Source organism: Bos mutus, chromosome 18 (genome assembly GCF_027580195.1).
Source record: "Bos mutus isolate GX-2022 chromosome 18, NWIPB_WYAK_1.1, whole genome shotgun sequence".
Lineage (NCBI taxonomy): Eukaryota > Metazoa > Chordata > Mammalia > Artiodactyla > Bovidae > Bos > Bos mutus.
The window spans coordinates 36,444,396-36,452,646 of NC_091634.1; the positions used below are offsets into that span (position 1 = coordinate 36,444,396).

Genomic DNA, 8,251 nt, shown 5'->3' on the forward strand with positions numbered 1-8,251 from the left:
GTTACTAGCCAAAACTTTTAATTTCTCTGGTGAAATGGATGTAGGACACTGGATATAGTTTGGGGTAGAAATATAAGTTAATTTGTCTAATTGAAGGTATGGCAGGTTATTTGCTGACAAAGATAGTAAGCTATTTTTTACATTGAAACAGTTGAGATGGATGCTTAATGATCTATCAGTGCCAAAGAAAGGCATTACTTTTGTGAAGAGACCAGAATATTGGCTCTAAACTCAAATACCACAGTGTTTAATGTCATGACTCATGGTGAAACTGTTATTCATTGTTTGTATGTTTTTCCTCCATTTAGTCTGTTTTCTCCTTCAACTAATAAATGAATAAGTCACAAAAAGTGAAATGAGTGCAAGTTTGAGCTTATGATGCTAAACAGTTGCATTAATTCTTTGACAGAAGTGGCACCAAGTTTTATCAAGTAGAGATCTGTTTGTAGCCTAAATTTTAAGAGCCAGCTTCCCTTGTGGCTCAGCTGGTAAAGAATCCGCCTGCAATGCAGAAAACCTGGGTTTGATCCCTGGGTTGGAAAGATCCCCTGGAGAGGGGCTAGGCTACCCACTCCAGTATTCTGGCCTGGAGAATTCCATGGACTCCATGGGGTCGCAAAGAGTTGGACACGACTAAGTGACTTTCACTTTCACTTTTAAAAGCCAGCAATGCTTCTCTTCTCTAAGAAAGCTTCTGTTTCTTAGTACCAGTCTATGTACCAGAATTACGTCGAACAGAATTTCAGTATACCTATAATATTCAAAATATAATCAGTATATTTACAATATATGGAATTTCAGTCTTCTGAAAAGTATCTGCTGAATCCCTGAAAAACAGAGTAATTTTTCTACTGTAATCATTTCAAGATTGGAGAATTGTAGAACTATGTGACATACACAGACTTTAAAAAAAAATTATTTTTGATATGGACCATTTTTAAAGTCTTTACTTAATTTGTTACAATATTGCTTCTGGTTTGGTTTTTAGTTTATGACTTTTTTTTTTTTTTTTTGCTGAGAGTTGTATGGGATCTTAGCTCCCCAACCAGGGATCGAACCTGCATCCTCTGCTTTGGAAGTGAAGTCCTAACCGCTGGGCAGCCAGGGAAATCCCTACACAGATTGTAGATAAAGCAAAACAATGTGCAGCTTTAATTTTTTTTTTAAATACCAGTACTTTATCTTTTGTATTTCTTTTTAGACTTTTTGGTTGTTGTTGTTGTTGTTTTCTGAATAGCAATGCTTTCTAAATTTCTTCCTTTGAGTTGGGGAGGCTGTGGTGCAAGTAATAGAAATCCAAATCCAGGGGGTAGTGGGTTGGGGAGGACCTACAGGGGTGGTTAAGGAAACCATCCTTCCAGTTGCTTGCTTAGCCAGAACTTACACCCTGTTACTGGTCCATCAGTGAATGCTGCCTCTGCCTTCACAATATTTCTAGAATCTGACCATTGCTTATCACTCTGGTTCAGGCCATCATCATCTCTTGCCTAGATTGTTCCATAGCTTCCTATCTAGTCTTGCTCTGCCAGTGGCTTCCTTATTGTTCCTTGAAACCCCAGGCACACTCATTCATTCCTCAGGGCTTTGCCCTGTCTGTTCCTTGTCCCTAGATCGCCTTTCTCTCATATTTCCACATGGCTGGTCCCATTCAGAGTTACCCCCAAAGTCACCTTGAATAAGTGCAGCTCTAGCCAAGTAACCAAGGCCTTCCCTAGCCATCCTACCTACAATTTTAAACCTCCTCCACGGACACCCAGTATCCCCTCCCTTTTCCCCCCTAGCACTGACCACTCAGTAACATCTTGCATATTTTACTTACTTACCTTGCTCACTGTCACCCCTACTAGAAGCTTAGATCAGTGAGGGCAGGGATTCTTTCTGGTGTACCTTTCACTGGTGTATCCCTGCTGCTTAGTGCATGGTGTGCTGTGTGCTGTGCTTAGTCACTCAGTCGTGTCTGACTCTTTGCGACCCCATGGACTAGAGCCCACCAGGCTCCTCTGTCTGTGGGGATTCTCCAGGAAAGAATACTGGAGTGGGTTGCCATGCCCTCCTCCAGGGGATCTTCCTAACCCTGGGATTGAACCCAGGTCTCCCACATTGCAGGCAGATTCTTTACCATCTGAACCACCAGGGTAGGCACTTCCTAATTATTTATTGCTATATATATAAATATATATATAGCAATATATATATTGCTATATATAAATATATATTGCTATATATAAATATATATTTTTGCTATATGCTAATATATATAAAATATATATATATATAGCAATATATATATTGCTATATATATATTTATATATATAGCAATAAATAATTAGGAAGTGCCTACCCTGGTGGTAGGCATAAAATATATATATATATATATATATATATATGTAGGTATAAATATATATAGCAATATATATATTATCTATATATAAATAACTTTATAGTAGTGATATTATTTTCCTTTAAAAATAAATAAACTTTATTTATAGTAGTGATATTATTTTCCCCAGCCTCTGGACTCTAATGTCTGATGACCTGAGGCAGAGCTGATGTAATAATAATAGAAATAAAGTACACAATGAATGTAATGCACTTGAATCACCCCAAAACCGTCCCCACTTCCCAGCTCCCCGACCCCCCCCCCAGTCCATGGAAAAGTTGTCTTCCACAAAACTGGTCCCTGGTGCCAGAAAGATTGGGGACCGCTGCTTTAAAACATGAGATGAAAATAATGAATCAGTTTTAAATAAAAAGCAGTGCAAGTGCAGATATCACAACAGTCATAGAGGGTAGCCGTGAAACATTGAAAACACTGCCTTTAAGTGGTTAAATATACTTTGCCGACGTACTGGTTCAGCCACATCTAACTTTCTACATCCATGAGCTCCAGTCATTCCAGTGCCACAATGGAAGCTCACTGACCAGGTTTTGCTCACTTATTAATACTTTTGTTAAAGTTTGGTGAATGCTTCAGTAGAGAGTAGATAAGATTTAGGGACTTCCCTGGTGGTCCAGTGGCTAAGATTCAGAGCTGCCATTGCAGGGGGTGTGGGTTGGATCCCTGGTCAGGGACCTAGATCTCACCTGCTGAAACTAAGACCTGCAGCAGCCAAATAAATTAAATAAATGCTATTTTTTTTTTTAATGTAGAGAAGATTTAAAATGGCTTGGCGTAGTTTCCTACCTATGAGACCCGCCTAGCAGCCATTAATGCTCAGTTGGTGTGTAACTCTGGGATCCAACAGGCCTGGGTAGAGTCCAACTTCCAACACTTTAACTGGCTTTGGACCTTGGGTAAGTTATTTAGCAGAAGCTTAGCTCCTGCATCTGTAAAATGGGGATGATATATATGATAGTAACTGGAATGAATGAGCCAGTCTTCAAAGAGCACTTAGTTCAGGGCCTGGACTATAGTAAGGGTTCAATAACTATCCTCCTTATCATCATTATTCATGCACATTTGTCCGTTGCTGTAACCTCAGCATCCCAAACGATACTTGGCACATAGCAAGCACTCAGTAAAATTTGTTAAGTAACTATCATCATTCATTATTGTCATCCTTGATCAAGGCTTGACTACACTTGCTCCCTGCCCCCCCAATTCAAGTTTCTAAATGTACTTGAAAATAATAAATGATTATTCTTCAAATTCCCCCTACAAACATTGCTAGAATTTAGCTCTTGTGAGTTCAAATTCTTAAACTTTTTAAATTTCTAAATTACAGTACTATGTTTGAAACCTTATTATATAAGGTTAATGGATTTAAATCACTGGAGTTCATTTTTACATAATTTAAATGTTCTCTTGGTTGAGCTATTTCTTGAGCACTGCTTCAAAACGCCTTCAATGAGATCAAAATAAATTGATGGGCATAATGCGACCTTCTGTGTGGGTAGCTCCAATTTTAGATTCTTCCCACCATCTTCGGCAGAAATCGTAAATCCATCTTATATATTCAGAGACTTTGTGTATGTCACCCTCTTAACTTGGCAAAGGAGCAGATATCACATCATTCTAATAGAGGTAACTCATTTAATCCAACTTTTCTTGTTCTGTGTTCCCAGCCCCACAAAAATACCCTTTTCTCCCATTCCTTTCTATTTATCTTTTTCTGGTAATTTATTATGTAATTTAATTCATGATCTGAGAGCCAGAGTTTTTCTCAGTCCGAAGGTAGTGGAGTGGTAAGCAAGTCCATTAGTTTGAGGGGAATAAAGGAGAAATACGACTGTCATTTGTTCACTAAGAGGTTCAGACGTCGGACTTCCCTGGTGGTCCAGTAGTTAGGAGTCCACCTGCCAAAGCAGGGGACGTGGATTCAAGCCCTGGTCTGGGGAGATCCCACAGACCTCTGGGCAACTAAGGCAGTGTGCTGCAACTGCTAAAGTTGGCATGTCCTCGAGCCCGTGCTTCACAATAACAGAAGCCACCTCAGTGAGAAGCCGGTATACGGCAACCAGAGAGTAGCCCTGCTAACCACAGCTCGAGAAAGCCTGTGCACAGCAACAAAGACCCAATACAACCCTAAATAAATAAATAAATATTTTTTTAAAAAGATGTTCAGATGCCTATTAGACGCCCTGGGGCTGCCGACATGACTGCATAGACCGATATGAAATGTTCTGGGCTGTTAAGGAGAATGGTGCCTAGTGGAGAAAATGATAGATGATAAAAGTGATAGAAAAAGTGAAAGGTGTTAGTCATCCAGTCGTGTCTGACTCTTAGTGACCCTATGGACTGTAGCCCACCAGGGTCCTCTGTCCATGGGATTCTCCAGGCAAGAATACTGGAATGGGTTGCCATCTCCAGGGGATCTTCCTGACCCAGGGATCAAACCCGGCTCTCCTGCCTTGCAGGCAGATTCTTTACCGTCTGAGCCATCAGGGAAGACCAACAGAGCCCTGTCCAAAATGTAGAAGTTCAGAAGGACTGGGGGGATTCTGACCTGGGCAGAAGAGGGGTTTACAAAGGTTTTACAGAGGAAGGGGTATCAGAAGGGGGCCTTCAAGAGTGAGTAAGACTTTTCCAGCAGGCACACAAATGCAAGGAGGGGTCACCCCAGTCCCAAGGATCAACTTCTAGTAAAGATGTGGGATTAGGAGGGCAGGAATAGAGACACGGATGTAGAGAATGGACTTGTGGGAAGGAGCGGGAAAAGGAGAGGGAAGGACGGATTGAGAGAATAGCATTGGCATGTATATACTACCATGTGTGAAATGGACAGCTAGTGGGAAGCTGCTGTATAACACAGGGAGCTCAGCTCAGCGTTCTGGGATGACCTAGAGGGGTGGGATGGAGGAGAGGGAAGGCTCGAGAGGGAGGGATATATGTATACATATGGCTGACTCACACTGTTATACAGCAGAAACACAACACTGTAAATCAATTATACTCCAATTTTAAAAAAAGAAAGAAAAAGATGTGGGATTGTGGAAGTTCAGGACCAAACTTCTCTTCTTCCAAACTTGTCCCTCCTTTTGCCTTGCATATCCTGGTTAATGGCTCTGCCATCTGCCGATGACCTGTATCTTCATATGACAAATAACAGGGAAATCCAGTTCAAACTGGCCTAAGTGAGAAGGGAGTCTAGACTCCAAAACTGGAGTCTAAGAGAGTTCATGGTTGATTGGTCCAACAGCCTAAGGATGTCACTAAGAATCTAATGGTTGCTTTGCTCTGTACATAGCCACATCCAGTTATGGATCATTCCCCTGGGGTCACAAAATGTTTGCCAATTAAGTCTGGTCTGCAGGGTCTTTATTTTTGTCCAAAACAAGGAGATCATTGGGTCTCAGTAGAGAATTCTGACATTGATTCTCACTGGCAGGTTTAGATCACATACCCCTGAACCCCAAACTACTGTGAGAGCAATGGAATAAGCTAATTAGTGTAAGTCAACCAAGGCCCTGGAAAAGGAAATGGCAGTATTCTTGCCTAGGAAATCCCATGGGCAGAGGAGACTTGCGGGCTACAGTCCACGGGGTCACAAAGAGTCAGACACAGCTGAGCACTCATGCAGGCGCTCATGGCCCACCTTTAAAGCTGGAAGGGGGTCAGTTTCCTTAAAGCACATGGGCTGCACAGCAGAGGAGACTGAAGGCCAATTTCTGCATGATAATCTAGGCACTTTTAGGGAAGGGCAAGCTGAGGAGTAGAACAAATACCCACCACGATCACTGCCCAATCTAGGCCCCTGGGAAGAATTCAATATTACTTCTCCTCTCACATCCCTATATCCAACCTTTCAATAGATTCTGCTGAGTCTACCTTTTTTCATTCTTTTGTCTATAAAGTTGCCTTTATTCGATCCCTCACCACTTCTCACCTGTACTCTCAGAATGCTTCCTGACCAGGTTTCCTCTGCCTCTTCTCTCTCCTTCTTCCAAAGTTCCTTTGCACTCAGTCACAGTGATCTTTCTACCCTAGAGATCTGATCCTGTTGATCCTGTTACTCCCCTGATTACAATCCAAGCAGCTCCCCATTGTTTTTGGAATAAATTCTTAAAAAAAAAATTATTTGGCTGTGCCAGGTCTTAGTTGCGGCACACGGGATCTTTCTTTTCTTCAGCTGCGGCATGCAGTATCTTTAGTTGTGGCATGTGAGATCTAGTTCCCTGACCAGGGATTGAACCCGGCTCCCTGCATTGGGATCGAGGAGTGTTAGCCATTGGACTACCAGACAAGTCCCTGGGTTATAGAATAAATTCTAAACTCCTTGCTAAGTCATACCTGTCTTCCATGATCTGTGTATTAGCTTGCTAAGACAACCACAACCAAATACCACAGACTGAGTGGCTTAAACAACAGAAAAGTTCTCACTGTACTGGAGGCTGAAAGTCCAAGACCAAGGTGTCAGCAGGGCTAGTTTCTCCTGAGGCCTCTCTCCTTGGTTGCAGATGATGTCGTCATATGGCTTTTCCTCTATGCAGGCACATCCCTGGTGTTTCTTTCTTATAAGGACACTGGCCATATTGGATTAGGGTCTCTTCCCCCAGGTGGCACCATTGGTAAAGAACCTGCCTGCCAGTGCAGGAGGCATAAGAGATGTGGGTTTGATCCCTAGGTCGGGAAGATTCTCTGGAAAAGGAAATGGCAACCCACTCCAGTATTCTTGCCTGGAAAATCCTACGGACAGAGGAGCCTGGTGGGTTTCTCGTGTCCAACTGTTTTCGACCCCATGGACTGTAGCCCACCAGGCTCCTCTGTCCGTAGGATTTTCCAGGCAGGAATACTGGAGTGGTTTGCATTTCCTTTTCCACGGGATCTTCCTGACCCAGGGATCAAACCCACATCGCCTGTGTCTCCTGTATTGCAGGTAGATTCTTTACCAATGAACCACCTGGAAAGCCTAATTTGATTAATACCAGGCAGTAATAAGCTGGTTTCCATCTCCATCTGCAGCTAATTTCTCATTGTTACCCAATGATACAGTTTCCAAGAGTGAAGATTAGTTGGAGACATCTGATGGAACACAGCCATACACACCACCCTTCCTATTTCCTGCCTCACACGTTCTTAAGGATCCCTGCTGTATTTCATGTGTCTACATGAAACCCATAAAAACATAGGAAAGCAATAAAGAGTGCCACCAGAAGAGCAGATTATACATGAATTCCTATGAGATAGAAAGCAGATGGGATCAGATTGATAGAAAAACTGGAGCAAAGAAAAACACAGCTTAAACATGGATAGGGGAAAAAAAAACTACTACCAAAGAAACTAGAACATTTGGGGGATATTCTAAGCTCAGTCAACAGACACCTGGAACCGGAGGAGGTGCTGGGGTAAGAGATGGGACATCTGTATGCATGAAACCCAGATCAGCGCTTTCTTCCACAGCACAGAGTAAAACTGGAAGAATATCAGACAGATTAGCATGGCCCCTGCACAAGGATAAAGTGAGCCTGTGAGCATTACATATTTTTTATAGGATCACCCCACAGATTACAGGCTAATCCAAAGAAGACAATGTATTTTTACAAAGGAAAGAGCTGATGGTCACCACCTACGCAAGTGATCAAACCTAACACACTGTTGACGAGATAACCGGATAGTGTGTGTCTACAGATGCCATGCAGCATGTTGTATGCCGAATCACCTACGAAGTATTCTTGCCAAAACAGTTAACCTGAATCCCATCAAGCCTCTAGATTCAACCTTACAAGAAATATGGAAGTGAGTGAGGTGGGTTTGAGAAAAAGTAAAACGACATTAAGAGGAAACAAGTAGACAGAATCAGAATGTGGAGCC

The 8,251-nt window shown here is 42.2% G+C and overlaps 1 pseudogene; it reads left to right on the forward strand.

The window, feature by feature from the left end:
* The first annotated feature begins 7,826 nt into the window (after positions 1-7,826).
* On the forward strand, positions 7,827-7,927 carry LOC138991914 (U6 spliceosomal RNA; annotated as a pseudogene).
* Positions 7,928-8,251: the final 324 nt, after the last annotated feature.